This window comes from Antechinus flavipes, chromosome 2, assembly GCF_016432865.1.
Source record: "Antechinus flavipes isolate AdamAnt ecotype Samford, QLD, Australia chromosome 2, AdamAnt_v2, whole genome shotgun sequence".
Classification (NCBI taxonomy): domain Eukaryota; kingdom Metazoa; phylum Chordata; class Mammalia; order Dasyuromorphia; family Dasyuridae; genus Antechinus; species Antechinus flavipes.
In genome coordinates this window covers 55180765-55203934 of record NC_067399.1, presented here as the reverse complement: position 1 = coordinate 55203934, position 23170 = coordinate 55180765, and the positions used below count along the sequence as shown (strand labels likewise).

Below are 23170 nucleotides of genomic sequence, written 5' to 3'. Positions count from 1 at the left end.
GCCATAAAAGATATAGATTGAACCATTTGGCTCTATTATTTGTCATCTATGTACCCTTTGGTAAAGCTCTCACTTTGGTCCTGAAGTCTTTGATTTATAAAATAAAGAGTAGGTGATATCAAAAATCCCTTGCAACTGTAAAATTTATAAACTAAAGATTAAGTGATATATGCTGTGAAAATGGGTTTCTATTCTCATCCTTATTGGTTCTTTTTTTATATTCATACATTCATTCTCTGGAGCCTTCTTCCCTCATCTCCCATTAGAATGTCATCTCCTCCTTTTCTCATCTCTCCATTAGAATGTCAGCTCCTTGGTACAGTCTATATCACATTGTCGGCACTTCATAAATGTTTGCTGATTTCATAATAATTAGCATTTGTATAGTGCTTTACAAATATAATCCATGATCTTCTCACAACAGACCTGGAAGGCAAGTGCCATTATTGTCCTCATTTTACAAATAAAGAAACTGATGTAGGCAAAGTTTAAGGAACTTGTCCAAACTCACATATCTAATTAGTGACTGAGGCTGGATTTGAACTTAGTTCTTCCTATCTCTAAGTCCAGGGTACCTCCTACCTGCCTTGATTGAAGCGATTAAAAACTTGCTCTTCATAAGGTCCAGCATAAGATCCTGCATATCCATTTCATCTGAAATTTTATAAGATGCCTTTTTTGTGAGGGATTTATGAGGAAGGTGATATGAATTTTACTGCCCTAATTTTAACAAATCAGCTAACACAGCCTTCAAAGTAGAGAAGCAATCTAAGTCCAAGGCCACACAGTGACTAAACGTTAAAGCAGGGATTTATACCCAGCTCTTCTGATTTCACAGGGGCACCATGGAGCCAGGATTTCCTCAGGGTATGGGCACTCTTTGCAAGGGTCTCTTTGTGCTGAAGGAGATTCACTTTTTGAGGTGGTAGGACTGAAAAAATGTACCAGCCTGTAGCCAACCCACCATCTGTTGATGAGTGACATGTAATCTGTTGCCAGCCAGGTTTTAGAGGTTGATAGATACTGTGACTCTAGCCAAGTCCTCAAGAATCCAAGGCTACCTCTATGGAATGAAATGGAATGGGAAAGTTTTTTATAAAATCTTCACCATATGCAAATCACTGTGCTAAGTGTAGGGTGATGCAAACAGAAAAGCAAAAAAGATCCTGCTTTCAGAGTCTTTCTAATTTGGGGAAGTCAGTACATAAAGGAAAATTCAGGTAGAGATTGACAGAAATTTCCAGTACTTAGGGTGTAGTAGCAGGGTACATGGCAAGACTCATGAGTCCTCAGGATATAGTATTGTGAAGAGTAGATTATGGTGGAATCTAGGCAAATGGGCTTTAAAATGGGGTCATTGGCGCTAGTCCAGCCTCTCATAGTAATCTCTAGGTGGGAGGGATTCCTCACTAGAGGCTATGAGGAAGTATTGAAGGAAGAATCTTATTGAGGAGAGATTTTATATATATATATATGTGTGTGTGTGTGTGTGTGTGTGTGTGTGTGTGTGTATACATATATATATACATACACACACACACACACACACACACACATATATATATATATATTCCAATATATATTTATAACAATAATATATTTGCATAGTGCTTTATCTTGGAGTGAGACGTTGAACTGTGATTTCAGTCAAAAAACCTCGAGGGGAGGATTTTTTTTTTCTTTTTTATTACACAGTACCTTTTCTATATCTTACAAGTCTTAAAGATTTGTCCAAGATCATATTCAACCAAGCAACAAGTCTAAGGAGGGACTCAAACCCAAGGCCTCTTGATTCTAAGGACAGCTCTCTTCTATTACACCTTGTATGAAATTTTAAGGTTATCAAAGCCCAACACTGTAAGAAAACCTGAGTTTATAGAGATCATGGAACTTGTTCATCCAGTAAATGTGTAAGCTAAGAGTTTGGTTTTATGTGGTGATGGAGTTAGGAACAAGGTGTTCACTTCATTCTTAGAAAGGAGAAAGTATTTTTCTAGGGACCATTAACATAAGTGGGGTTTAAGGGGAGCAGTTGAAAACCTTGTATGTTTTCTAAGGGCTGTTATCCCCAGAATGGGTTCAGAGACAAGAGAAAGCCAATGTTCTCTTTAGCTAACAAGGAGGAGGAAAGAGAGGCAGTTTTGATATCTCCTTTCTCCATAAAAGCCCCAGTAGAACCAGTGTCACATGTCTTTCTGTAACTGCTTTCAACACAGAAGAAAGAGAGCCTGATCCAAAAAGGGCCTAACATGTTAGCCAAACTGGTGCTGAGCAGAACTTTGGGGTATTTTGTGGTTGGTCTTTCTGGGTATTTCCCCCTGCCAAAATAAGCTTACTGAATTCTTCCCCCGCTCAACTTGCTCTAAGGAAAAGAAACAGTGGCCAAATCCTTTGCACATTTGACGTCACTGAGTGCTTCCATAACATGATCCTGGAGAGAATGTGAATTAGAAAAAAAAAAAAAAAAGTGGCTTCTTTGTATGTGTATGTGTATGTATGTATTAGGATAGAGGAAGGAGTCCTGGACTTGGAATTAGGAGGGCTGAGTTTGAGTGTGGAATTTGAGATTTGCAAGCTAGTGACCTTAAGTAAACTCTGTCTCAATTTCTTATCTTTAAAATGGGTATTAAATTGTTAAAAAAAAAAAATGGGTATTAAAATAATTATACTACCAACCCATTTATAAAAACATATTATGTATTAGAATCATGGGATTTAGAGTTTTAAAAAAGACCATAGCGATGAACTAATACAGTGGTACCCAATCTGTGAGTCACTAGGGTCTGTGTAATTATTGCAAGGGATCTGGGAAACCTTGGGGATAAAGTGGCTGAAAGCTAGGGAGGTTGATTGTCAGTTTTTTGGTACATAATAAAATAAAGAATTTGGAACAAAGCATTGAGGTAGAAAGCCAGTCTAACTCCCCTTGAAGTTGTATGTTCCTACCCTTTCATTTTCATGGGAAATGCCACTTGAAGACCAGTGGGAAACAATACCAGACAGAGACTACATGCCATGCCCAAGGGAGACAGCATGATGACATCAGCATCATTCAGTGTCGGAAGTGGGAGCTGCCCTTGATGTGTGTACCATGGCCCCATGGGTTCCCTATGCAAATATCCCGCTACTTCCTACGAATGTTCATCCTTCCCAAAGATGTTTTATACACTTATCCGGAAATAGAAGGATGAGATCCCAGATTTATGAAGAAGTGTTCTATTCCTATTATTCTTACTAAGCAATTGTATTAAATATCTTTGCTTTGAATTGTATTTTTTGGCTGACCAATAAGAAACATATTGACCAAATTTTGTGAACGTGGTTTTGGAATGAATGGGGGAATCTAGAAAATGTCTTGAGCCTGAGATTGCTTGTCTACTAGGGAGAATCTATAGGCAATATTTGGGGGACAGAAGGGTGTGCCCAGGTGTTATACAAACATATCTTCTACAAAGCAAATAAATAAAATGTCTTGCTCTTTTTGAAATGAATATAGATGCTTCGATTATATACAGATTAACTAATGTGGTAGTGATTTTGTGCTTAAAACACAATTTTAGAGGGTTAACTGAATTCCTAGTAGCTTTTTAAAAGGTATCTTATGTTATCTATGGATAATAATCATATAGATACTATCATACCATGTGCCATGCCTCTGAATGGGAGGAAATGCTAACCTTTTCCTTATTCCTCTGGAGTAGGACAAGAAATGCCTGATAATATAAATTCAGAGCACAGATTAAGAGGCAGGAAGACCTACATTCAAATCTCATCTAAGATCCTAACTGTTCAAGCCCATGTAAGGTCTTTCACCTATCCATGCTTCTGTTTCCCCATCTAGAAAATGGGGAATAATAATAATGTCTACTTCACAGGGCTGTTGTAAGAATCAAATGAGATGATGTAAAATATTTTGCAAATCTTAGTATGTGCATGTGTCAGTTCTTCTTCCTATTATCCCATAGGGAGATCTGCAGCAAAAAGTTTTTGACATTAAGAAAGAAAGGGTCAGGGTGAAATCCACTAATCTAGTATGATTCCTTCTTCTTTTTTTCCTGAGGCAATTGGGGTTAAGTGATTTGCCCTTGGTCACACAGCTAGGAAGTTTAAGTGTCTGATTTGAACTCAGGTCCTCCTAACTTCAGGGCTGGCCCTCTATCTACTGCGTCATCTAGCTGCCCTGATTCCTTCATTTTATAGATAAAATAACTGAAGTCCAGAGGAGGGAAGTGGCTCAGAATCACACAACTAATAAGTCTCTGAGGCCAGAGTAGTTAACAATGGAGCCATGCTAAAATAATTTTTTAAATAGTACTATAATTCAAGAAAGGATTTCTAGAATTATATATAGAAATTACATAAAATAGAAATGTATAGATTTAATGCTATACCAATGAAATTATGAAGAGAATGCCTCAAAGGACTAGGAAATATAATAATAAAATTTATTTGAAGGACTATAAAGGTATAAATTGTTAAAGAAATAAAGGAATTAAAATAGCACTTTCAGACTTCAATTTATACTTTAGACTGATCATCATTAAAATTATTGATGCTGGTTAAAAATAAGAAGGAGGTTTTGAAAAGATTTGATAAGCATTATATACTTCAACAGCAATACTATATGATGATCAATTCTGATGGACATGGCCATCTCCAGCAATGAGATGAACCAAATCAGTTCCAATAGCGCAGTAAAGAATTGAACCAGCTACACCCAGTGAAAGAACTCTGAGAGATGAATATGAACCACTACATAGAATTCCCAATCCCTCTGTTTTTGTCCACCTGCATTTTTGATTTCCTTCACAGGCTAATTGTATACTACTTCAAAGTCCAATTCTTTTTGGACAGCAAAATAACTGTATGGACAAGTATACATATATTGTATTTAACTTATACTTTAACATATTTAACATGTAGTGGTCAACCTGCCATCTGAGGGAAGGGGTGAGAGGAAGGAGGGGAAAAGTTGGAACAAAAGGTTTTGCAATTGTCAATGCTGAAAAATTATCCATGCATATATCTTGTAAATAAAAAGCTATAATAAAAAAAAATAAAAAACATGGAAAAAAAAAGAAAAGATTTGATAAGGAAGAATCAGAAATCCAACAACATAAATCACTTTGAGAAGGAATTCCCTTTGGACAAGAGCTATAGAGAAAAAAGGTAGGCAGGCATCTTATGCTATATATTATATTACCTAAAATGAATACTCTGAATATGAAAGTTCATGCTATGAAAAAAAAAATGAAAAGAGAATCAGAGAATATACCTTTCACAACTATGGCTAGAAGGAGAGTTCTTAAATGAAGGATAGAGATGATTATAAAATCTAAAATATATCGTTTAAATTACATTAAATTGAAAAAATAGTTTTGTGAACAAAGCCAACAAATTAGATTAAGAAAAGAATATGTGGATTAGGTGTAGGGTGGAATCATTTATTAACTCTGCAAAATGTCTGATTGATGAAGAACCTTTACATAATGAGGTAGTAATATTATTCAGAGATTGCATGTAGGTAACAAGATTCCTATCCATTCCAAGGATGATTTTTCCTGATTATTGACATTTGTGGAGGGGTAATGTAAAGTTGCCACGTAAGCCCAAGAGCTCTTCATTTATTTCTGGAATTTGTATTCTATGTTGTGAAGAGCATAAGCCTAGACTGTGATCTGTTGTATTAAGTCATTTTTCAGTCATGCCAAAATCTTTGTGTGTCCCCATTTGTGATTTTCTTGGCAGAGATACTAGAATGGTTGACTATTTCCTTTTTCAGCTTCTTTTCAGATAAGGAAACTGAAGAAAACAGTTAAGTGACTTACCCAGGACTGCACAGCAAGTAAATGTCTGAGGCTAGATTTGAATTCAAGAAGATGAGTCATTCTCACTCCAAACCTGGTGCTCTGTGCATAGATGTCACCCATTTCTCAAGCTATGATACAGACATCCTGACTTATGTGGACAATCACATTGTCTAAAGTCCTTATAAAAATTCATGTTGTCTCAGAATCACTTGTGAGAATATTGAATAATCTGATCAAAGAAGCAATATAGAACATCACGAGTGGTACTCCAATGAATCAGTCAAACAATATGAACAAATAGTTCTCAAAAGATTTCAAATTCTTAACAACTATATACATAAATTGCTCTGAAATTTGAGAAACATTGAGAATACATATTGAGAAACATACAAATCTGATAAGCAAATCTAATTTTCTCCAAGGAATCACCTTATGTTGACAATTTGGCAAATATGGCAAACAATGGTAATAATGGATGCTGGAGGTGCCTTGGAAGGACAGCTACAATAATACATTGTCAACAAACTATGAAATGACCCATCATTCTGGAAAGTAATTTGTAATTATGCTTTTGAGAAGTGATAAAAATATCCATACTGTCTAACCCACTCGATCCTGCTCTGTACATAGACTTCAACAAAGTCAAAGATAGAAAGAAGGTACCATATGCACCAAAATATTCATAACAGCATATTTTGTAATGAAGTAGACATTTATTGATTGGATAGTCAGTGAACACATTGTGGTAAATGAATGTTTTGGGAAAATGTCATATTGTGAGCAAGGGGAAATATGAAGAATTCAGAGCAATATGAGAAGTAGATTTATTGATTCTGAGTGAAATTAGCTGAACCAAGAAAAACAATATTGTGTGACTCCAACATTATTAATGGAAAGAACAAAAACATGAAACTGAATGTTGTATAATTATAATGACTTGATTTGGTCACAGAGCAGGGAGGAGAAATTATTCTTCCTTATCTTTTTTGTAGGGGATAAAAGGAATCCTATATAGTTATGCATATATTAAGGGAATTTAGTGATTTGGGGGATTAGTTTTGCTGAAATACCTTTTCCCCCCTCTTTCTTCTTTATAGAGAATGACTCAGAGTAGAAAAGGGTGTAGAATATAATCAAAAATAAGTGTGATATAAATTTTAAAAATCCATGATTTTTGATATGATAGATTATATTCTTTAAAGTAGTATATAAATTTGAGTCACTATATATAGCAGTGTTGTTCACATCTGGCTTGTTGTCATCCAATCTCTTGCCCTCCAAAAGCATCTGTTTCCATTGATAAAATCTTGGAACTAAAAGATGCCTTAGAAACTATCTCAATTGATGGCCTCACTTGTTATATCAAAAAGGAAATTGAGGGCTAAATAGAGGTCAAATAACCAAAGTCAAATAAATTCTAAGTTGTAAAGCAAAGATTTGAACTCATATCTTCTATCTGAAAATATAGGACTTTTTATACACTATAATTTCTCTCTTCTCATAGATTATTTTAATCATCTTCACATGAGCAGAGACCAAGCTTTTGATAAAAATTTTTTTATTCTTTGAAAGGACTTCTTGGATGATCACAATGGCATATCTTTGTAAAGTAGGTTTCTTCTTGGAGGGAGATGTTATTACAGAATCAAAATTAGTTATAATAAACATTATTGCAGAGCAAAAACAATCCCAGACATGGGCTAATTTAAGTTTAGGCACTTTCAGAAAGCATTCCAAAAATGGTGGACTTGCCCAAAGCCTTGATTATCTGTAAAAGGGGATGAATAAACTACTCATGAAAAGAACCCTGGACTAGAAGGCAGAAGACTTTCATTTATAGTCGACTTTTGCTACTTCTTATCTGTGTGATTTTGGAGAAACCAGAAGTTCAATTATGTTCTCTGTAAAGTTGGAGAATTGAGATAAATTATTTCTGCTTCCTTCCACCCTTCCTTTGACATTCTTTATTTTAAGACCTTTCCCAGTTTTTGTAATGTTCTAAAGTTTCATCCATCTCTGATATTCTAATCTCTAAGGTTACTTTCAATTCTTACATTCTATTTTCCAATATCCCTGATAGTTCTGACATACCATCTCCAAAGATCATTGCCAACTCTGACATTTTGTGATTTTTAAACGATTTTCTTTTATTAATGTGACAAATCTCAAAAGACAATGGTTAAAATATTGTCCTATTTAAAGTCTTCTAGTCACTAGATTCTAATGATTATGATAATCACCTTTGTAGGTTGCTTTCCAAGAATCATTTCATATGAGAAAAGATTTGTAAAGAACCCCTGCATTATTATTCAAAAAAAGCTTAAAGAAACAAATCTTCTATGATATATGGTTTTTTAAACTGCATTAGATAAGGTGGTAAAAATGGTTTGGATCTATCCCTGTGGAGGATATCAACCACATCGATACTAAGGAAAGTTAGTTAAATGGTGCAATGGATAAAACAGTGAACTTAGAATCAGGAAGATCTGAGTTCAAATCCAATCTCAAATACTCACTACCTATGCCTACCTCAGTTTACTCATCTGTAAAAAGGGGGATAATGATAGCATTCCCTCTCAGAGTTATTATGAGGAAAGAATGAGATATTTGTAAAGTGCTTTGCAAACCTTAAAGTGCTATATAAATGCTAATTATTATTTATTACTATGATGATAATTAATATTATTATTTTGATGGATGATAGATATATATAAGTACCAAAATAGAAATTAAATAATATACAAAAATACTCATTTATCAATGAACCTGAGATCTCACTAATATAGATATTCCCTCCAGTGTTGCATGTTTATCAATGAACCTGAGATCTCACTAATATAGATATTCCCTCCAGTGTTGCATGTTACAATCCACTCAGCAAAGCTTTTATCCTACAAATTTCTCATCCATGTCCTCCTATAAGGGTTCATCCAATGAACTGGGAACTTTCATCAGTTTTCTTGATGCTACCCAAATACTATTGAAGCATAAAATCTGTCCACTGGTTATCCTTCAATACTAATTGGTGCATCTTTGTTTTTTCTTCAATAGACCCTTTTGTACCAACTAGCTTTGGATGAAGGAAAGCTTGAAGTCAGTTGATTGCTTTTGATTGTTGACACAAACCATGCAGGTCTCAATTTTTCAGGCCATGTCAGATCATTTGAAAGACCATCAACAAGCCCAGTCAGTGATATAGCATCTGGATTAAATACTAGGACTCCTTGGAAGTCTATAATCTGCTAGAACTTTATGGCTTCCTAAATTTCAGGCATCTGGATTAGATAATGGCTTCTCTCTTCCTCTGCCTTTGGGGCAATCAATTTTATACCTATGTAATTTCTCTCTTTAATTTCCACACTTATACAAACTGTGATCAATTAACCCACAATTGGCCCCATAGATAGGCTTTAACTAGAATATTCTGATGATGTACAAAACAAACCTAATTATCACTATCCAAAAGAAGAGGGTCATAGAACCAAAAGATCTTCCAACTGGAAGCTACCTTAGAAAGAAAATATCAAAGCTGGGAAAGACTTTTGAACAGAGGATGTCAGGGAAGGGAGGGAATACAGAATGAGCAGACTAGGAGAGATCTTGGACCTGGAAACAGAAAGTATTAGAGTTAGAGCAGGGGCTACTTATAAAGCTTTTATTCCAAAATTGCCTTATTTTGCAGAAGAAGAAATTAATCTTCAGAGAGGGAAAGATAACTTGCCCACTGTATTTTAGAGTCCCAAGGTTCCAGGCCATCATTCTTTCCACAGTTTCTCAATGACAAATGTCTCAACTAAATGAAATAGCATTTTTGAAATGTTGTTTGCATCCCATTTCGTTGCTAACTGCAGTAAAATGTATCTCTTGGTCAAGGACAAAAAGGAAAAGGAAGAGAAGTATGTGTGTTTTGTATATGTATGTGTGTATACATCCATTATATATCATATATATTACATATATAACATATATATGTATACATATTATATTACTCTTAAATATTACAAGGGTCTAAATAGAGTTTAGAAGACCAATTCCAATTGCTCTTATATTTCCTTTTAGTGACTCCCACTAGTATTACCTTTATAGTTTTAGTTGAGACTGTAACCCTACCCTTGCCTTGAACCTGAATAAATTTCCTGAAGGACAGCCTATAATCTGAGTGCTCTGAAGAAGGGAGACTTGCTTTCTGATTATGAGAGACCCTCTGAGCCTGAAACATCAAGTGTGGGGAGATGTCAGAGAAAGAGAGAATCAGAGTTTAGAGTTTGAGGGAGGGAGAGGGATGGTGTGAATTTGAAATGGTTAAATAGAAACCCAAAGCAACTGACATTTTGAGGGCCATGCTTGGGACTGAAATGGAATAAAAATGATGATGATGATGATGATAATGATAGCTAATATTCATATAATGCTTTAAGGTTTTCAAGACATTTTACATATAGAATACTATCTCATCTGGTAGGGATATAGATTCTTTATGTACCCCAGGGGCCACCCATCTTTTCTCATTCATTCATTAATTTGTTCAACAAAATTTGTTAAGCACTAACTTAATACAGATGATATCTATATCTCTTGCAAAAACAAAAAAAAAATATTTAGAACATAGTGATAAGTTTTAGATATAAAAGTAACCTAAAACATAGTTCCTTCATAGAGCTTACACTCTAGTAGGCAAAAGTCACAAGTCTGAATAACTCTAATAAAAGTATAGCTTTATTAAAGAGAGGCAAAACACAATGCTACGCGAATTTCATGAGAGGGAAAATATTCTTCATGGAGAAACATTAGTTTCATGGGAGAAGTCTTCCTGGAGTAAGAAGAATTTGAATTGGACCTTAAAGGAAGGCTAGAAGTTCAATGGGTGAAAAGAGAAAGAAGGTAACCAAGGCAGAGAGAACAGTATAAGTTTTGACTCAAGACTAAGAGCACAGGATGTGCTCCTGGGAACTCCTTTGATAGGAGAGCTGGAGACAGAACAAAAGACTTCTCCTAGACCTTCCCTTTAAAGAGGGCACAGAAATTTGACCAACTCTTTATTTGGTTGCTGTATCACTTTGTTTTCATAACATCGTTGATAAAGAACTAGGTCTACTCCACCCCCTTTCAGCTTGTGTGTGTGTGTGTGTGTGTGTGTGTGTGTGTGTGTGTGTGTGTGTGTTTTGTTGGTTTTTCCCCTTAGATTATAAGCTCCTGAAAAGGAAGAACTGCCTTTCTTTTTGTATCCTTAGTACTTAGCACAGTTCCTGGCACATCATAGGAGCTTAATAAATGTGAGCTATATTATGTTGGTTTATATTGAATAATCAACCAACAGGAAGAATTTTTAAAGCATTAATATGTGCCATTCCCTGTAGTAGGCTCTGGAACAGTCCTGCCCTTAAGGAAATTACGTTCCATCAGGGGTGACATGTACACATAAAGGATACAAAATAGACACAAGGTGATGGAGGAGAGGGAAAGTGCTGGCAGTTGGTGAGGGAGAAGTGGGATCAAGAAAAGTTTCTTGTAGAAGGTAGCTATCTTGCTGAGCATTGAAGGATGCTAGGGATTCTAGGAGATATAAATGAGGAAAAGATAATTTATAGGTATTGGGCATTGCAGACTATTAATGCAAAAACCTAATGTTATTTAAGGAGAACCGATGAAAGGATGAGTTAAATTGGACCATAGAATCTAGGGGAGTCATGTGAAAGAAAGTTGAAGAGATTGGCTGGGGCCAGGTAATGTAAGAGAACGGGCAAAGCTTAGGTTAGTTAGATGTATGGAAAGGAACAATACGGGTCAAGTCTTGGATGGTATCAGGTGATAAGGTGAAATGATTACTGAATCCAGAGTTAAAGGGTCTACATTCTCATCTCACCTTAGTGACCCTACACAAATCCCTTTCTTTTTCTATGTCCTGGTTTTTTAATCTATTAAATGAGGAAATGGATTCAATGATTTCTAAAGATCCCCTCCTTGCTCCAAATTTATGATTCTAAGAGTACTAGTTTGTCAGGATGTTGATGATGACAATGATGACAATGATAATGAAGATAGAGAACATTTCTATAATGCTTTAATGTTTGCAAGACACATTGCACATAGTATTTTATTTGATCTTCACAACAATCCTTTGAGATAGGTGCTATCATTATCTACCTTTGACAGATGAAGCTTGGGAAAGTTAAGTGATTTTCTAAGGATCACACAGTAAGTATCTAAAGAGTGATTTGAAATAAAATCTTTCTGACTTCAAGTCCAGAACTGAGCAGAAAGAGGTAATACCGTAACCTTTTCCTTTTTTTCCTTGTTTCTTCTTATTTAACCTTTGAAAGTCCCCTATTTCTTTGAATTACCATCTTTTACTCAGAAAGATCATATGCTGTTTTGCTGGGTAGCTTATCCTTGGTTGTAATCCAAGCTCTTTTGCATTCCAGAATAGCATATTTCACACCCTCTGATCCTTTGATTTAGAAGTTTCTAAGTCTGTGTAATTCTGATTGTGGCTCCTTGGTATTTGAATTGTTTCTTTCAGGTTGCTTATAGTATTTTCTCCTTGACCTAATAATTCTGAAGTTTGGCTACAATATCCCATGAAGTTTTTATTTGGGATCTCTTTTAGAAGGTAATTGATGGGGTTTTTTTTCATTGACTATTTGACCCTCTGGTTCTAGGATATAATGGTATTTTTCCTTGTTAAATTCTTGAAAAATGATGTCTAGGCTTTTTTTTTTAATCATGGCTTTCAGATAATCCAATAATTCTCAAATGATCTCCTCTGGATCTATGTTCCAGGTCAGTTGTTTTTCCAATAAGATTTTTATATTTTCTTCTATTTTTTTTGCATTCTTTTGATTTTGTTTGACTGATTCTTGATGTCTCATAGAATCATGAGCTTCTACTTCTTGCTCAATTCTAATATTTAAGGAATTATTTTCTTTAGTTATTGTATCTCCTTTTCCATTTGGCCAATTCTACTTTTTAAGGAGTTGTTTTCTTGAGTGTTTTTTTTTTCCAATTTGGTTAATAGTCAATTTTTGTCCTTCCATTTTCAAGTTGTTGACTCTTTTGCATACCTCTCATTTTGTTTTCCAATTTTCTTCTCTCTCTCTTATTTTGTTTTAAAATCTTTTTTGAGCTCTTCCAAGAAGGTTTTTTGGATGTGAGACCAATTTGTGTTCACCTTTGAGATTTTGCATATAGGCATTTTGACATTTTTGAATTTGTGTTTAGATCTTTTCTGTTGCCATAGTAGCTTTCTATGGTCAGAGCTTTTCTGTTTTTTTGCTAATTTTTTTAAAAACTGGCCTTTGCTCCTGGGCTGAGGATTGGGGCCTGGCCACTGGTTTTCTTCTCTAAGGCCTGAGATGCTGGTGGCTTGTTCATTGTGCTTGGTGCCTTAGTTGTACCTATTATGCCCAGGGTTCCAGAGCTGGCAGATTGCCTTCTGTACTGGGGCTAGAGGTTCCACTACTGGCCTGCTGAATCATTGGCCTGCTAAGTCAAGACTATGATGCCTCACTTGCTAATCTACTCTATGGCTAAGAGTCTCCTGTTGCTTGCTTGGACACTATCCTCACTGGACAGGGCTCCCCTTTTACCCAAATGAGACACACCTTTCCTGAAGTCTTTCTAAGTTCTCTTGGGCTGGAAAATTATTTCAATCTGTCTTTTTATGGACTCTGTCACTCCAGAATTCTTTCAGGGGTTTGATTTAATGTTATTTCCAAAGGAAACTGGGGAGAGCCCAGGCAACTTCCTGTCTTCTCTCTGCCATTTTGGCTCTGCCCCCTCCATTTATATAACCTTTAAAGAAAGAATAAAGGCTATTCCTGCCTCCTAGAATAAAATATTTATTTTAATTATCATGTTTCCTTGGATAAAACTGCTAGAAGTAGAAAAAGTCATTGTTGAGTTAGAGGGTTAGAACCTGGCAAGATCTCAAAACCCTCTATAATTGAAAGAGCAGAGGCAAAGACAAGTGCCTAATTAAAATCACAAATAATAAGATGAAAGAGCCAAAATTTGAACCAGTCTTTTGGCTCTTGGAGGCTCATTCTGGACTTCTAGATGGCATAGTAGATAAAGCACAAGGCCTGGAGTCAGGAAGACTTGAATTCAAACCCAGGCCCAGACATTTACTAGCTGTGTGACTCTGGGCAAGTCACTTAACCTGCTTGTTTAGTTTCCCCATCTGTAAAAATGAGCTGGAGAAGGAAATGGCAGCTTTGCCAAGAAAACTCTGAATAGGATCCTTACTGAAAAAATGATTGAACTGATCCTTTGGCTCTTGACTCAACATTTTTCCCACAGCCCCACACTACCTTGGATTTCTGGAATGGGTAGTATGTTTAAGGTTAAATCTCAAACAATTTCCTTTTGCCACCATACACAAACTTACTATTGAAATTGTCCTTCTGGGTTTTGAAAGTGTCAGATTTTTCTTAGGGCCTTCTATTCCTCTCTACCCTTAGTTCTTTAAAACATGGCTACTTAAACTTTTCCACTTGCAACCCCTTTTTACCTGAGAAATGTTTGAGACCCCATATATATATATACAAATAAAACATTTACTGATAATAAATCATAATTTCATGACTCTCACATTCAGTGATAAAACCCTATTTGGGGTTGCAACTCCAAGATTAAGAAGCATTGCTTTAAAATAGGACTTTCATACATTGAGTTAATCACCTATTCAAGTTGGAGACAATCTTAAGTGTAGCCTAAAAGTGGGGTTCTATTGAATTCCATGGGGGGCACAGTTATGGCTTTCTATGAGACCTTCCCATCTTCATTTTGGTCTGGAACCATTTTGTACAAAGGGGGAAAAAAAAGAGCACATTGGAACAAGCAGAGATACACGTAATGACCCCAATGCAGATGAAATCACTTAGCATTTTAAAACTGGCAGCCCCTTCGATTTTAATTACATAGCATAGCAATATTCTACTCAAAGCAATTACATTTCAGATCTTCCCACACACAAATAAGGCCTAGTCATGCTGGGGAGAGACTAGCAGTTAAGTGGAGTTAGGCAAAGAGGCCCTTTCTTGTTCCTTCTCTTTTCTTGCTTTCGGAAATGAGAGAGTTCTTTGCCTTTTAGAATAAGAAGAGTTGAAATGAACAAGAGTAGCTTTTGGTTCGGTGAAGACTCATCTATGAGGAAGAAGGATTCTTTCTCTTTTTTAATATCTGAAAACCAAGAGCTGCCTCTTTTCTGAAAAACTTCCTGTTGCTAAAGCAGCCAGCCACTAGAAAGAACCTTCTTGTTTTGAAATAAAATAAAAGATTTTCCTTAAAAAAAAAAAAAAAAGCATTCCCGGTGTTGACTGGACCCAAGTTGCCTTGCCTTCTGAATTGTAGTTGATGTGCTCAGATACATTTAGTGTGACTGATATCCCTTTCCCTCCCTTCAAATTGGTCTGTATGAATGGCCCCTTTTGTAACCAGGCAGGAATCAGACAGCAATCACAATGACCTCCTTTTAGCCAGGCCTCCTGTAGCTACCAGTGAGTCAACAAGGCTGGCTGGGGCTGTGTGAGAAGGAAAACAGCAATTTCTTAGTGGTTTCCTTGGCATGCTGGAAGAGGCGGGGGCTCTCTCCTTATGCCGGCCTTCCACCTTGGGCGTGCTCCCTAACTGTATTCCACAGGAGGCACATGGCTATCGGGCCCAGGTTGAGAACATGTTCTAGCAAAAAGTTCGAATTGGTTCCAGATGCTACTTGTTGATTTGAGACCTTGCCAGTAGCTTGAGTGGAATAGAGGAAGTAACCTCATGGCTTAGTTTGATCAGCTATGTCGCTACTAAAGCTTTCTCCCGTTCAAACTGATGGATTGTTTGGTTGTCATAGAATCATGGAATAGTCGAGAGGTAGATGGGACTTAGAACATAAAATGCCAGAACTGAAAGGAGTCTTGGAGCATAGAATGTCAGAGCTAGATGGGGATTTACATCATAGGATGTCACAGCTAGAAGGAACCTTAGAATATACAATGTCATTGCTGGAAGGGGCCTTGGAATACATAATGTCAGAGCTGGAAGGGTCCTTTGAGACCATTTTATTTAACAAAGGCCAAAAATGAAATTAAGAAAAGAAAAGGAATTTATCTATATGGATTACTAAGAGAGTTGAAATTTAAACCTTAGTCCTTTGCCTACCACTACAGAATTTTTCCCAGACCATGCTATAGACTTATTTAAAAATTGATTTCTTTTATTTTAATATCTCCTTCATTTCTAAGTATAGCATTTTCCTTTTCCTTACCAGAGGATCATGTCTTGTAATGAAGAATTAAAAAAAAAGAGAGGGAGGAAATGTTTTCACAAAATTAACCAAAAGATCAACTAAGATTAACAATATATCCATTATGCTTCACAATCATGCAAAGAAGAGGGGGAAGTGAATTTATTCATCTCTTCTTTGGGGCCAGTTATAATGAAACAACCTTCAGTTTCCCTTTTAAGAAGTTATTTCTATTTACATTGTTGGAGTGACTGTGTATGTCGTTTTTTTCCCTAAGTTTTCCTCACTTTACTTAGCATCAGTTCATGTAAGTCTTTCCATGCTTCTCTAATTTCTTCATTTTCTTACTTTTTTATGATGTGCAGTTTTCTTTTCAGCATATTCCTATAATTACAATGTATTTTATCATCCAGTCCAAACTGATAGACTTCTACTTTGTTTCTAATTCTTTGCTATTATGAAAAATGCTGTTTTGAATCTTTTGATGAATAAGAGAACTGTCTTTCAGTCTTTTATCACAGCAAGATCTCTGGTTCAAAGGATGACATATTCTCTTAGGTTTTTTTTTAGGATTAGACATCTGATTTCATTGATATAGTAACTCCTAGTAAAGAAACGTTCCCTGTTTAGGCATATTAGAATCAGTACCTTCTCCAGGACGCCTATATAGGATATTTATAGAGAGGTAATTGGGGGAATTTAGCATTTAGATGACTTATTCAGGGTCACACATCCATAAGGTGTCAGAGACTGGTCTTGAATCCAGGGCTTTCTAACTCTGAGGCCAATTTTCTATTATACTGAATGCTCCTTTTATATATTATATAATTGTTGCTATACAATGCTAATTAATGCCACATAATAACATTTTACATAGTATTATAGAGTTTGCGAAGTGCTTTGCAAACATTAAATTTGATCCTTACGACAATTCTGGGAGGTGAGTGCTATTATTACCTCCATTTTACAGATAAGAAAACTGAGGCAGATAGTAGTTTAAATGACTTGCCCAGGGTCACACAAATAGCAAGTTTTGCAGGCAGTATTTTAGCACAGGTCTTTCTGACTCCAGATCCAGCATCTATCCCCCACAATATGTCTCCAGTTACCAATAATTCCTCCCTTGTCCTGCATCCAGAACCCTCTATGGCATCTAAGAAGTATAACTGATGTGTCATAGACTCTTTCCAGAGTAGGTAAGATTCCATCAGAACTCATGATCCCTCATAATGAAATTCAAATCCTCAGTTAGAGGCCATTCTGCCTTCCTTGTTATTCTAAAACTAAGTACTTCACACATTTGGGAAACATTATTAAATAATGGGTTGACTGATGGTCTGTGGTTGAAGTTAATTTCTTCCAGTTTTCAAAGCATCTAGTTACCCTTTGCTCAATGGAAGCTGTCAAAATTGCTTTGAGTATATGAGCAGGACTTGTAAAACTTTCAGTTAGCCTCTGGAGCCAGACTCCAACCATGTCCAAAGAGACCATCCCCATGAGGCCATATATGAAACAAATACATCACTTGTTTCTTTTGAATTTATCCCAAATGTACTATTTTCTCCCTTGTTTGGGGATGGGGATGGGGGGAGTGAAAATCAGATCATGGTGTTTAACATTGGTTATCTCCGAAGTAATCATGTTGATTTTTCCTCCCAATATTTGTTCAGCTCGATGCCCTGAGAGAAGGGATCGTTTTATTCGTTGTATCCTTATTCCAGGTATCTAGCACAGTGCTTGCAACATTGAAGGTGCTTAATAACTACTTATTGGTTGAATAATTTAGGTTTATTGCCCATTTTCCATTTATATTTATTATAGCCAAATATTTTAAAGTGAAATTAAAATGAGAAAACTCACAGCTGTATGATCTTAGTCAAGTCTTTAGACTTCACCCAGACTTGGGTTCCTTCTGGGTAAAATGGTGGCTTTGGGCCAGTTAGTTTCCATTGCAATCATTCTAGTTTGGAGTTGTAAAAGGAGAAGTATAATTAGAGGACCTGGATTGGAATTCTGGCTTCATTATTTATCTATGAGTCTTCCCTTTCCAGATGTCAGTGTTTCATCTGTCAAATGAAAAAGTTGGACTAAATGATTCTCTGAGGTCTATCCAGCTATTAAATATATACTTATCGAGGGAATAGCAATGCCTGGCATTTTTAGATTTTTTTTTTCATATTTCTACATTGATGTACTTCACAGGCATGGACCTTCACAGAAATTAAGGATAAGGATTTATTATATTTATCTGGGTTTCAATTGTATTGTCCTCTACTAACATGAACTCCATGAAGAACGTGTCCACATCTTATTTAAACTTTCTATCTAAGCCAGAACCATTTCTGTACACAACTGGTGCTTAATAATGTTTATTGACTATTGTTTTTGAAGGTTTGTCCTTATACTGAGCCAGAATCTGTCTTCCTATATTTTCTAATTATCAGCCTTACATAAGTCCAATCCAAGTATTTTTTATTTTTTTTAACAGCATGGACTCCTTCGGTAGTTAATTGAAGCCTATGGATTCCTCATAATAATGTTCTTAAATTCAATTTTAAAATTACATGAGATTGGAGCAGCTAGGTAGTACAGTGAATAGAGTACCTGTCCTGAAGTCAGGAGGACCTGAGTTCAAATCTGACCTCAGACACTTAACACTTCCTAGCTGTATAACCCTGGGCAAGTCACTTAACCCCAATTGCTTCAGGGGGAAAAATACATAGGATTGCAAAGGAAACCAACTATGAAATAGTTATCCAAATATTACAACTTTTTTTTAAAAGCCAGGTTTAAAGAACCCAGTAGATCAGCAAACATTTATTAAGCACCTGTTATGCATATGCTAGGTACTGTGCTAAATGAAAGAAATGCAAGGAACTCGTGGTCTAATGAAATTCAAGAACCCTTGCTTTAAGATGAAATTTAGAGAGAAATGAAAGTAGGGACTTCAAGGCAATAATTAAGACCTTCTAGAATTAACTTTGGGCCACTAGTCCAAGAACATAACATTAGATTTAGTAACTTAACTTTATCATCCAACAGAGATCCTACAGCATCAATAATGATACCTAATATCAAGATATTTAACCAAAGTGAAGGACCATATGACATGTTGCCCCTTCTATCATGATAGCCCATCATGATTATAATCCTTCTATCAGGAAATTCAAGTTATTGACTAAAAAGCAAAAAAATCTTATCATTATGGAGATTTTCAGCAGATATTTTTCAAGGTGAGGAATAGAAATTTCTAGCCCATCTCATATTAATATATTGATTGGCATCAAGTTTCCTAATAACCAGAACTGTCCACAAATGGAATATGTTACCATGTTAGTAAGAAAGGTAAGAAGGATTCAAACATAGCCTGGATAAATACTTGTTGGAAGGATGCCAGAGAAAGTCTGCCTATACTGGACAGGTATTGAATATCTGACCATGGAGATACCTTAAGAGACATTCATTATCACATTTCACCAATAGATTAATTTGAGTTTTGCTTTGATTTGGTTTTAGTTTTTTGTTTGTTTCTTTTTACTACTGTAACCTATGAAGATTATCAACTAAGTCACAGAGGAGTTTAAATTCTATATTCTAATATTCCAACTCCTTTATCATTTGATCCTTATGAGAATCTTGGGAGTATTATTCCTCTCACTATAGTGAAGGAAACCAAGCCCTAGAAAAATAAAGTGATCACTGTCATTGAAGAGCACACTATACTATAGATGTTGTGGAAGAGATCTTTGAAGAATTAGAGAAGATTTTTTAATGACAGTATTTCCCTATACTATGATTTTTATTTATTCAGGTAAAGAGCTGCTCACTTAGAAGCCTTTGGCTCCTGAAGAGAATGCAGAATGGCCTCAGTATACAAAAAAAATATTAAGAACTATTGGTAAGATACTGATTAAACTGAGAAGACATTTATATTTCTCCTTAATGTAAATAGCTATATCCAGTAGAGAAAGAGCAGGAGGAAGAAAAAGAGGAGAAGAAAGAAGAGACAAGGAGGAAGAGAAGAAGTGGAAGAGGAAGAGAGGAAGAAGTGGAAGAGGAGGAGGAAAGAAGGAGTAAGGAGTATAAAAGGAGAAGGAAGAAGAGAAGGAGAAAGAGAAGGAAGGGGAGGAGGAAAAAAAAGAGACCACTATTCTCCTCATTTAAAGGAGGTTATTTTCTTTCTTGTTTCTAATTTAATCAAAGGAAAGGGTTGGACTAGATGTTCTCTAAAGTCTCTCTAGTCTTGATGTTCTATGTGCTAAATTTCTTCACAGATCTAACATGCTATATTCTAAACTTAATTCCAGTTTTGGCAATCTGTGTTCTAGGCTTCCTCTTAGCTCTGGAATTCCATGCTTCAATGCCCCTCTCAGCTCCATGTTCTAAAGTCTCTTCTACTCTATCATTCTGTATTCTAAGGTCTTTCCCAAAAATGACTCCGACTCCTCCTTCTCCTCCTCCTCCTTCTCCTCCTCCTCCTCCTCCTCCTCCTCTTCCTTCTCCTCTTCCTCCTCCTCCTCCTCCTCTTCCTCTTCATTCTGCTCCTCCTCCTCCTCTTTTATATATGGAATACTTCATGAATTTGCATGCCATCCTTGCTCAAGAGTCATGCTACTCTTCTCTATATCATTCCAAGTTCAGAATATAGTGTTGCCAAAAGAAGCATCATCTTTTGTACTACTGTCCTTACTAGTTCCTAACCAGCTCTATGTCCTAATGACTCTTTCAATTTCAACATTCTATTTTGCCTCAATGACAGACTAGAAAAAATCAGTATAGTCAGGTTTGCTGGGGGTCTGGCACGATGCTCAGTTCTACAATACACAATGGCAAAGGGGAAATTGCACTAGCAAATAGTTGGCCAAAGACCCTCTCATACTTGTCAGTTTCTCTGCCTAAGATAATATACACCAGCATCAAAAGAGAGCAGTCTGGGTGTTCCATCATGAAGAGGCAGCAGGGAAGTAGCCGGCCTGGAGAGCGTCACAACTGCCTCTATTTCTCTCCCCACTCTGTATTCCTTCCCAGCAGATTCCCCTCATACTAGTTAATGAATTTTTTTTAAAACATATTAGTTACTTGCTATGTGCAAAACACTGCTGAGCAACAACTGTCATAAATGTGGGCATAGAAATAAGATCAGTTTGGTAGACATTTACCATCATTTCAGGAATAGGGGAATTATATAGTCCTACCCCTGCTGTTAATTGGTTGAATGATGTTGATCAAATATCTTTATCTTCTTGAAAATGTTTCCTTTACTAAATGATACTCTAGAGTGGTTGTGAGAATATAATGAGATCTGGGTGCCCAAGATTTAGAGGTAAAAGAGCATTTGGAGATCATCCCATTCTAACTCTTCCTTTCTCAGCTGATGGGAGCCCAGAGACATGACCTGATACTGTTGAAGTCCCATAGATAGAAAAGGAAATAGCAAAGAGAGGCTTGGAAGTCATGTTCTTCTCCTACAAGTCTCTGTCTCTCTCCACTCCACCACAAGGATGGAGAAGGAAGGAAGGAGAACCTTTTGTAAGCTGGAAAGCAGAATGTACATATAAAGGATTAAAAGAGTATTATTATTGTATAAACAAAAAATAACAAAATCAATGGAGGGAGATGGCTGGGGCAGGCAAGCTTTCTGTGTGTAACAAAGGAAGCATGCCCCCACCCAGGTCAGGACAAGGGTCCATGCCAGGCTGAATGGCCCTGAATCTTCATCTCCTCTGTCTGGTCTGTGCCACATATGGTCTGCCTTCTCCTTCCTCTTTTTCCAGGGAGATTAAAAGACAGGAAGAAGCCCATCCCTGTTCCCAGAACAAGAAGTCCCATTCCTCCTGTGTCCTTACCTCACAACTGTCTGCTGAGTTTGCTTGGGCAGCAAATGGAATGAAAGGAGCCCTCCTCCACCCTGGCCTCTAGAAGGCTGGTGGGGACTGAGTGACCTTGAATGGCTGTGGCAGCCAAAATTTTTCTTGGCTATTCCCCTGACCTTCAGGAGAAGTAGGTAGCTGGTAAATCCACAAAAAGAAAGGAAAGATCAATGGCTCCTTTAGCTCAGACTTCTAAAATTCCAAGCTCAGCAGAGCAAGGTTTGAGTGCTTTGAATTAATCATGATGGGACCAGATCAAACTGAGAGTAGCACAAGTGAAAAGAATGCTGGCCATGGAACCCAAAGATCTGGAGTTGAATCATGGCTCTGACATTTATTAGCTGTGTGATTTTAAATTAGTCCTTTAACTTCTCTGTACCTCAGTTTCCTCATCTGGAAAATGGGTGTATTAGATAATAAAACCCCTTTCATCTTTAATTGCTAAACTTCTTTCTTTCTGGTAGTTAAAAATCAGGGATTTTGGAATTAGAGGGATTAGGGATGATTGGGAATGACTGAAAGAATTGTGGTGCTTTATTTGAATATAATTTATTAAAATATTATTAAACCAAAAGTCAGCCAGTCATCCAACAAGCATTTATTAAGTGTCTACTCTGCCTCAGGTATTGTGATAAGCACTAGGGATACAAAAAAAGGCAAAAACAGGCCCTACTATCAGGGAGTCTAATGGGAGAAGCAAACAATTCATACATAGAAGATATATTCAGGATAAATCAGAGGTCATGAACAGAGAAGCAGGAGACAGAGATGAGGAGGGAGAGGATTTCAGGCTTGGGAAAGTAGCCAGTGAAAACACTTGGAGTCAGGAATGTCCTGTGTGAGGAGCAACTAGGAAGCCAGTGACCCTAAATTAGAGAGTACATGGTAGGGGTGGGGGAAGACTGTGTGATGCATAAGAAAATCACCACAGTAAAATTAAAAACTATCCACGTTTGAAAGATTAGCCAAATATCAGGAATTCAGAGAACCACAGGAAAAAATAATAGAATTCATCAGACATAGAACTGGGAGAACAATATATATAATTTTAAAAATGAAAACAATTCTAAAAGTCACCAAACTCTGATAAATTGCCAATCTCAGTTCAAGAGGATAGGTGATGACCTATTTCTCCTTCTCAGTAGGAAGGTGGGGATCAATGCGTGTAGAATGTTTACTATGTAGCATCTGAATATAGTGTCTGACTGGAGTTCCACATTTGTTCCATAAATACTTTTCTTTGTTACAAAGTACTC

The 23170-nt window shown here is 36.4% G+C and overlaps 1 long non-coding RNA gene and 1 other non-coding gene across 2 annotated transcripts in view; both read right to left on the bottom strand.

The window, feature by feature from the left end:
• The window catches only part of LOC127547823 (uncharacterized), a 99323-nt gene that overhangs the window by 38554 nt on the left and 37599 nt on the right, over window positions 1-23170 (bottom strand). The gene's annotated exons all lie outside the window — the stretch shown is intronic.
• LOC127552588 (U6 spliceosomal RNA) lies at window positions 20603-20709 on the bottom strand. The gene has a single exon (XR_007951457.1). It is a non-coding gene; the product is annotated as a U6 spliceosomal RNA (small nuclear RNA).